An 8,292-nucleotide genomic window follows, 5' to 3' on the forward strand; every position below is an offset into this window, starting at 1 on the left:
GAAACAAAGTCTTTCATGCCGGGCATCAAAGCACTATACTCATCATCGTTGTAAAAATTCGCAATTTTCAATAATATTTGATCAGTAACTGTCGTCCCTATAAAAAAAATGTTAAGTGAATCAATCTTCAGATGTATTAGAGCCATTGATTTTACGCTATACCTACCTAATTTTGTTTCAGGTGTTGAAAGTATACCTTTTTCTTCAACCAACTTTTTTGCTACTCTTGATAAATGTCTTGATGTATTCATAGTTTTACAAATACGTCTTTCACCCCATTTTTCAGGTAACAAGGTTAAGATTTGTATCTTTAAGGACTTTTCTGTTTCTTTATCATTGAATTTATCGTGCAGCTTTTCAATTAATGAACGAAAATTTTCACCATCGTCATCAATTGATCCTTCGTCAGCAGTTGAGAGCAAAATTTTTTTCAAGCTGTCAGACGTCTGATTTATTTTATTACTCAAAAATTGATAATCATTCAATTTTTTTGAAGGAATTGGCGATTGATTTAATAGTCGCAATGCATCGTTTATACTGGGTAATTGAGTTGCAGCACTAACTTGGGATGCCGAGCTTGATGTGAATCTTTGGGTTCACTATTAAACGACAAGGAAACTTAAAAAAAACAATGAATCGTATAGCTGCTAAAAATGCATTCAAGTAATGTATAAATAATTTAAAAAAAACTTACGGAATGATGACAACGGGAGATCTGTGGCAGTTGTGTTACTATCACTGTCAGCACCATCACTGTTCTCATTGTTATCACTAGAATCATCTTCATGATCACTTGCATCAACGGTAGTATCATTACTAGTATTTGTTTGTTCCTTTACCAATTTTAAAGCTTTGTTTCGACACGAACTGCATAATAAATAATTATCACTTAATCCCAACGTGACTTTCATGATGTCAGTCGCTGGACGTAAACTTTTTTTTTTAAAATGTGATTCTAAATCAAATGGATTACAACAACGATCGAAAAATATTTTTGATGCCATTATGTCTCGATGAAATTATTCCAATCACTGTAGATGAGTAGAAGTAAGATAATTATCTTTTCAAACAAGGTCAAATCAACTATAACAATAATTCTCTTATTTAAAAATGGAATGACAAAAATCTCTCACTACATCACACAAAAGGTTAACAGGTTATGTTTGGATATGAGCGTGACAGCCTTACTTATGAATCGAAACATACTAGCGTATAGTTTTTTAGTATACTGACTATAGATAAGTCCATAATTGTCATACCCTAGATTATCGATATTACTGATATGTTCAAATTTGAATCTTAGTATTTACTATCGTTTTATAAGCTTATAAATTAAGGATATTATACCACAAAACATTTAAATTACATTTATTTTATTATAGAAATAACTTAGAAAAAAAAAATTTTTTTCCATTTTTCAAAATTTGACAATTTTTTTTCAATTGAATAAAAATTTAAAAAATCCGAGCCACTCCGAGATGGACGGGGAAAGTTGTCATATGAATTGAAGTTTTTGAGAAAAAAAAAAAAAACTGTCGAACTTCCAAAAATAACGGTTTTGGTCAAAAAGCCGATTATTTTGAAGAATTGATGATATTTAATTTTCTGATATATTTTTTCAAAAGTTCATTTAAAAACAAAAATTTAAAAAAAAGGTACCCAAAAGTCGATGCCTAAAAAAGTTATGGCTATTTGAAAATAAAAAAGCCGTTTTTTTGAAAAATTCATAACTTTTTTTGGGTTGGCCAAAAAAATTTGAAAAAATTCTCAAAAGTGTTTTTCAAAGGGTAGAAAAGAATGGAAATGTTTCAGCAAAATTTAAAGGGGTCGAGTTCAAAAGTGGTCGATTTGGCATGGAATACCCCATATATATAAAAAAAAAAAAAAACTAAGAAATATATTTCTTTCTTAAAAATTGTAACGAGCATTTATTCTGAATTGAATACGAAGTATGCTCGATGATAATTAAAAAATCTAACATAATTAAGGAATAGAAGAAAAAAAATAAGATATATTATTTAATTCTTAATGGGGTATATTGGATTGTATTGGGAAATCTGGATATCCTCATAAGATTCTTTTGAAACCAAAACTTTTCTTCGTTTCAAAGGAGTTGTTTCCAGATTTTAAAAATTCATCAAATATATTTGAAAAATCGATGCAGAATAAGAATAATTAAAGAAAAAAAGAGTTAGTAATCCATTCAGTTGATGATAACAATATAAGGGAAATTATATAATTATTGGAAGTAAGTTATTCTGCACTGTGGACGTGTTCAAAATAATTATTTAAAAACCTTATCAGTAAATGAAAAGTATTCATTGAAATTTTCGAGTTATTACATGTAAATTGCACCGATTTATCTGAATACGCATAAATAGTATAGTTAATTGTCGAAAGTTCGGGACTTCACCTTTTATTTACCAAAATATTAATATTTACAAACGTAAAAAAAAAAAACTGTTACAGACGACAATGCAAAAAGGTATAATGAGTTTTTAAGATTAAAAAACAAAAAAGTAAACCTTGTATAAGTATGCTTATAATTTAAAAATTAAATAAGTTTTTACAAGCTCAAAAAAAAAAAAAAAAAAAAAACAATAAAATTATATTCATGAAAATTAATTTAGCAGACATTTAATAATTTTAAGAATTTAGGTGACAAATAAATTATTGCAAAAAAAAAATTAGGAAAAAAAATTGACATGTAGAAATTTGTAAAATTTTAAAATGTAATTTTTTTTTAAATAATTTTTTTGAACAAATTTGTTTGTTAAAAAAAATTTTAAAAATGATCAAGTGACTGCCAACTTTAATCCCTATCAAAAAAATCCATGTGGATTTATGTGGGAATCCATGGGAATCCACATAGGAAAGTATGGATTCCTATAAGAACCTATAGGAATCCACATAGGAATATATGGATTCCTATGGGAATCCATATAGGAACCTGTGGGTACATGGATTCCCATGTGAGAGATTCGTATAGGAAGCATGGATTCCTATGAGAACCCATATAGGAACCTGTGGGTATATGGATTCCCATGTGAGAAATCCATATAGGAAGCATGGATTCCTGTGGGAATCTACCAAGGAACCTGATGGTTCATGGATTGTGAGAAATCCATATAGGAAATATGGATTCCTATGGGAACTCATAGGAACCTGTGGGTACATGGATTCCCACGTGAAAAATCCATATAACAAATATGGATTCGTATGGTAATCCATGTAGGAAACTGTGGGTACATGGATTCCCATATGAAAAATCCATGTAGGAAACTATATGAGTTCGTTTGGGAAGGTATTGGTACATGGAATCTATTGAGCTAAATTCTTTTAGAACTAATAATTATATATGTATCATGATAAAAAACTAATAACCAATCTATGTGGATAAGATAATTTTTTAATAAAAATTTATCAGTAATTTTTTCATAAACGATTAATAATTTTTATATTAAAATTTCGTGCAAGTATTTTTTATAATTTAGAAATTTATTTATTAGTATTGCATTATACATTTATCACAAATAATAATTTTAATAAAATAGTAAATTAGGAAGGTTACAAAGATATTGTATCTCGGGAAGATTTATAAAAACACATATACTTTTAATAGTTTTTGTATCAATAACATCACATTTTGTCCTAATTTTAATTACTTCTACTCTTGATACCGATAAATTATTTACTATTATTCTTTTGCATAGAGTTAGTTCTCGATTTGTTTCTCGGTCTACAATAAATGATTCTATTCGAATAAACGAGCCATCTTCAAGTACTGCGAAAGAATTGTCAGATCGCTTATTATTTTTTTTAAATGTTAAATAGGCACATTGATCTTTAATCATTTTTGTAAAAAACGATATTTCAGTAGGCTCCAATCCTAATTTCAAAGCAATATTAAGCAATTTTGCACTACTAGTTTCACTAAAATAACGACTTTTACTAGTTACTGCAAGAGTCTTTTGTACAGTTTTAGATTCTAAATTTAGACAGAATTTATGAACTTGAGGTGATAGTATGTCTCCTTTTTCTGACAATATTAATTCGATAGCTTTAGACATAAATAAATTTCGACATACTTGTTGATTAACCCCTTTTGCGGCTTTAATCATTTTCAATAAATAAAAATTTCCTGATTCAAAACCAAATAAAGAGTGTGCCCATAATGGTCCCCATTCTTTAACACTTTTAGCTAAGTGTGTTAATTGATGAACGTTAAATGTCATCGCATTTTTGGTGTAAAGCTTCTCTGTCTCGTGAACGAATTGGTGCAGTAAATTGTTAGCTATCCGGATGTCATCTAACGTCATATTTGACTGAAGCAAAAGATGTAGTGCTTCCACAAATAAAGCCCAATGAGATACATAGGTGTCAGGTAAGCTTGTCAAACTCAACAAGGGTAAACTATAATACAGGATCCAATTTTCATACTCGCGAGCTTTCCAGTGAGATTGATCTTCCAATGTACGCACTAAACGACTAACCTGATGAGGAACTCTAATATATTTCATGTGCGCATTAATAATTCGTTCATCATTGGCCGTGAATGAAAACAATCTATCAGTGGTATTGCGCCAGTAATTTAGAAATTGTTTACCGATTCCTAGTAAGCAACAATGAAGATAGTCAGGTACAAATCCATTAATTATATTAAATAATTCTAAATCACATAAAGGTGTCCTTGATTTTATGCCATACCGGTCAGGTTCCAATTCAATATCAGATTCATTATCAGATTCATCATCAGCTGCTGCTTCACAATTAAGGCTGTCCATCACAAAAACAGTATCTTCTTTATTTCGAAGCTCCGGAACATAAGCAGAAATATTAGGATATTTAACGCTTCCTCTTGCATTATTATTACGCTTAACCCATTCTCCTGGATGAAGACACCAATTGCATCCATAGTACCCATTAAACTGATTAATACCTTGCATTGGTGCTCGAGCTTGCGAATCAACACAGCAATTTAATGCATATACTTTTACATTTATTTTTTCTCTTTGAAAATCACACATAATTCCAGAAGTAGACAAGATATTCATATTTTTCACAAACGGAGTCAAAAAAACATTCATATCTGGCTTACTTTTACCAAACCATAATGCCCCAAGTAACGGATGATGTGTTCTTACATGGATTGGTAACTCGTTTATCATTATCTGTATGGGCCAGATGCTTGTGTTGGAGCTCTTGAAAACTGGTGCACCATCAGCGTTAAAAGTCAGAGTGGCATATGAATGACGATGCGTCGCTGGTAACATACCCAAAAATTTTCTATACTCCGACCCATCATATATGTCACTATAAATATGCTTGGTATGCTTTCTTTCATTAACAACATACTTATAATGAACTCCATATTTTTCTAAACAGCTAGCTATTTCATGAGCAATATTTAATGTAATAAAAAAATCTCTATCTTTCATGTTTATCTCCATAGTACAAGATTTACAAATTATCTTATCACTCAGAGATTTAAATTGCGTAATTTGCTTACAAGATGAACATTGTGCATGATATTGAATCGTTGACGATGGATTAAATAATTTGTCAATTAAATATCGAGTCTCTGCAATTACTGGTCGATCATATAAACGATTAATCATTTTAAATAAATTTTCTGTGGCTGCTTGAGACAAAAAATTTGTCAATGCATATTTTAATAACATAACATATATATCTCCTATAGAAACATTCACACGTTCTTTAATTATAGTAGAAAAAGTCTCCGAGTCCATAGCCTTTCGCAATTCCGTGAACATAGTATCATCAAAATTATCATTATGTGTATTTTTAAATAATTGTTGATGTGGTAAATTGTTTTCTTCACATTCTGCTTCGCCGCCATTTTCGCTCTATAAAAAACAAATAGAAAAATTTTAAGAATTTAATTCATTCATAATATTATACAGCATTAGATTTTGATTTTAATGTAATCAAGTTTAGTTAACCAAAAAAGTTCTTACCGAATTGTTATGTTGGTTAGTCTCAATTGGATTCTGTTGTATTGTTTGATCATCATTACATAAATCTATTGAAAGTTCCTATAGTTTGAACTATGGAAAATTAAATACATAACAAAAATTATGAATTTATACTTGATTAGAAAGCTTTAAATTAACTAGGATTAATTAATAAAAATATTATTAACAGCTTAAGTTTCTGTCTCAATTATTTTTTCCATAAAATCCACTAGTTAACAATTTTACTAATTTTTATTGAAACTTTGTCATATTCTTACCGAATTGATGATTTGGTTAACTTGCAAAGACTCTTGTCGTAATAAGGGATTATTTGAACTATTTAATGAAGATTCCTGTAATAACAAATATTAATTAAAAAATTAGAACTTATGTATTGCAAAAAAGTTACAATTTTATTTTTATTCAGTCAATTTTCGTCTTATAAATTAAGAAATAATGCAATTATCTAACTAAATCAACGTATGTCGCAGTGATGTACATATACATATAAAATAATTACAATTAAATCGTTCAGTTGACTTAATAATAATAGAAAAGATGATTTACAAAGTTACGATAATAAAATAATTTATAGTTACCAGCAATTGTTTCTGTTTATCACTCCTTTTTTTCATGTCATACTTCGTCGATAAGGGTATTGATGCGCCGGAATCTTTTTCCAGATATAATTTATATTTATTTGGTCTATTCATTTTGTTGCTTCAAATTTTTTAATAAATCATTTATTTTTAAATATTTGAATAAAAACGAATTTTCATTTATGGACGAGCTTATATTTGAATTGTCAATAAAGATCTCAGATGTACATATACCAACTATCATATTTGTATATACATATATACTCTACATGTGCATATAGTTACTGCTCCCGTATACTATAATGATAAAAAATGTTAGCCAATCACATTACTACTATAGAAAGAAAGAGTCGCAAACTTGTTATAAGGATTTATAAGATTGGTGGAATGTTTCATTAGAAGAGCCTAAAAGCATATATTTATAAATCAGCCTTAAGGTTTACACTACAACGGTTGGCTTTTCTGAGAAAAACATTTTCACATGACTATATCACGAATGTCTTTAAAATTTTAGACACTTCATCTCCATTATTAAAGTAAAATATTAAAGTGTATCTTGAGATATAAAAATGAGTAAAGTTACTCACGCGTACATTTGGTATCTCGATAATAATGAGAAATTAATAGTCAAAGTATCAGATATTAAAGCCTTCAAACCTGAAAATGTTGAGGACTTCGACAATACTAAAAAATACCAGGTTTTATGGTATGACAAAGCTACGAAAAAATCAAATTACTATAGTGCCAGTATTATACTACTTGGAAGTAAGTACATCAATTAAATATTTCAGTTGTGAATAAATACAATTATATATTTAATATATGACTAATGTACAGAATGCATAATTGTATTATTTTAGAAATAGCAATAGTATTATCAGGCTTAACCTCTAAAGTGATAAATAGTTAATAATTTGTAATAATTATAATAATAAATAAATTAATCAACACGTATTTTCAGGTAGTAAAAAAAATCTTGAAGAAAAAATTAAACAAGCAGAAGATGATGACAATTCGACAAAACTCCGCCAGACGCGTATCTCATCCAGTGAGAGTGATAGGTCATCAGATGATGAAAAACCGTTAAAAGTAAGACGATTATACTAAAAACTATATTCATTATTTATTGTAACTAAATTTATTTATTTTACAGAAAAGAAAGAAAGATGACTCTCTGAAAAGTAACAAGTCAACTCTGAAATTATCTAAAGTTGATACTAGCACTCCAAACATTTCATTAGAGTTTTCTAGTAAAAAAACTGTAGTCGATGAGATCTATGAACAAATTTATGAACTCAAAAACCGAGTTGTATCATTAGAGAATGAAAATACAATTATTTTGTCAGATGTAAGCATTTTAAAGGTAGAGTTAAATAAGGTTAAGCAAGATTCTATCAAAAACAATCATCGAAACGGTAAAAATAAAATAGTTTAAAATAAAATAATTTAAAATCATTAATTTAAATTAAAAATAACTATTTCATTCAACTATTCAGATGGATGCTCCAGAAAACAGTCAGTTCTAGGTAACAATGAAAAAATCGAAAATGATTTAATGGTGCTACCTGAAGATCCTCGTTACAATAAAACCCTGGGACTATGAAACGAGCACACCTGATTTGACTGAATATAATACACCAGGTATGTTTTACAAGGGTAATAAAATAATATCGAACGTTCAGTAATTTAAAATAATCATTCTAATGATAAGTTATACT

General features: G+C 28.6%; 1 long non-coding RNA gene across 1 annotated transcript; it reads left to right on the forward strand.

Moving 5' to 3' along the window:
- Positions 1-7,194: 7,194 nt before the first annotated feature.
- On the forward strand, positions 7,195-7,958 carry LOC123271295. Its single transcript, XR_006510826.1, has 3 exons — positions 7,195-7,339; positions 7,536-7,663; positions 7,728-7,958. It is a non-coding gene; the product is annotated as an uncharacterized LOC123271295 (long non-coding RNA).
- The last annotated feature ends 334 nt before the right edge of the window (positions 7,959-8,292 follow it).

Source organism: Cotesia glomerata, linkage group LG9 (assembly GCF_020080835.1).
Source record: "Cotesia glomerata isolate CgM1 linkage group LG9, MPM_Cglom_v2.3, whole genome shotgun sequence".
Classification (NCBI taxonomy): Eukaryota; Metazoa; Arthropoda; class Insecta; order Hymenoptera; family Braconidae; genus Cotesia; species Cotesia glomerata.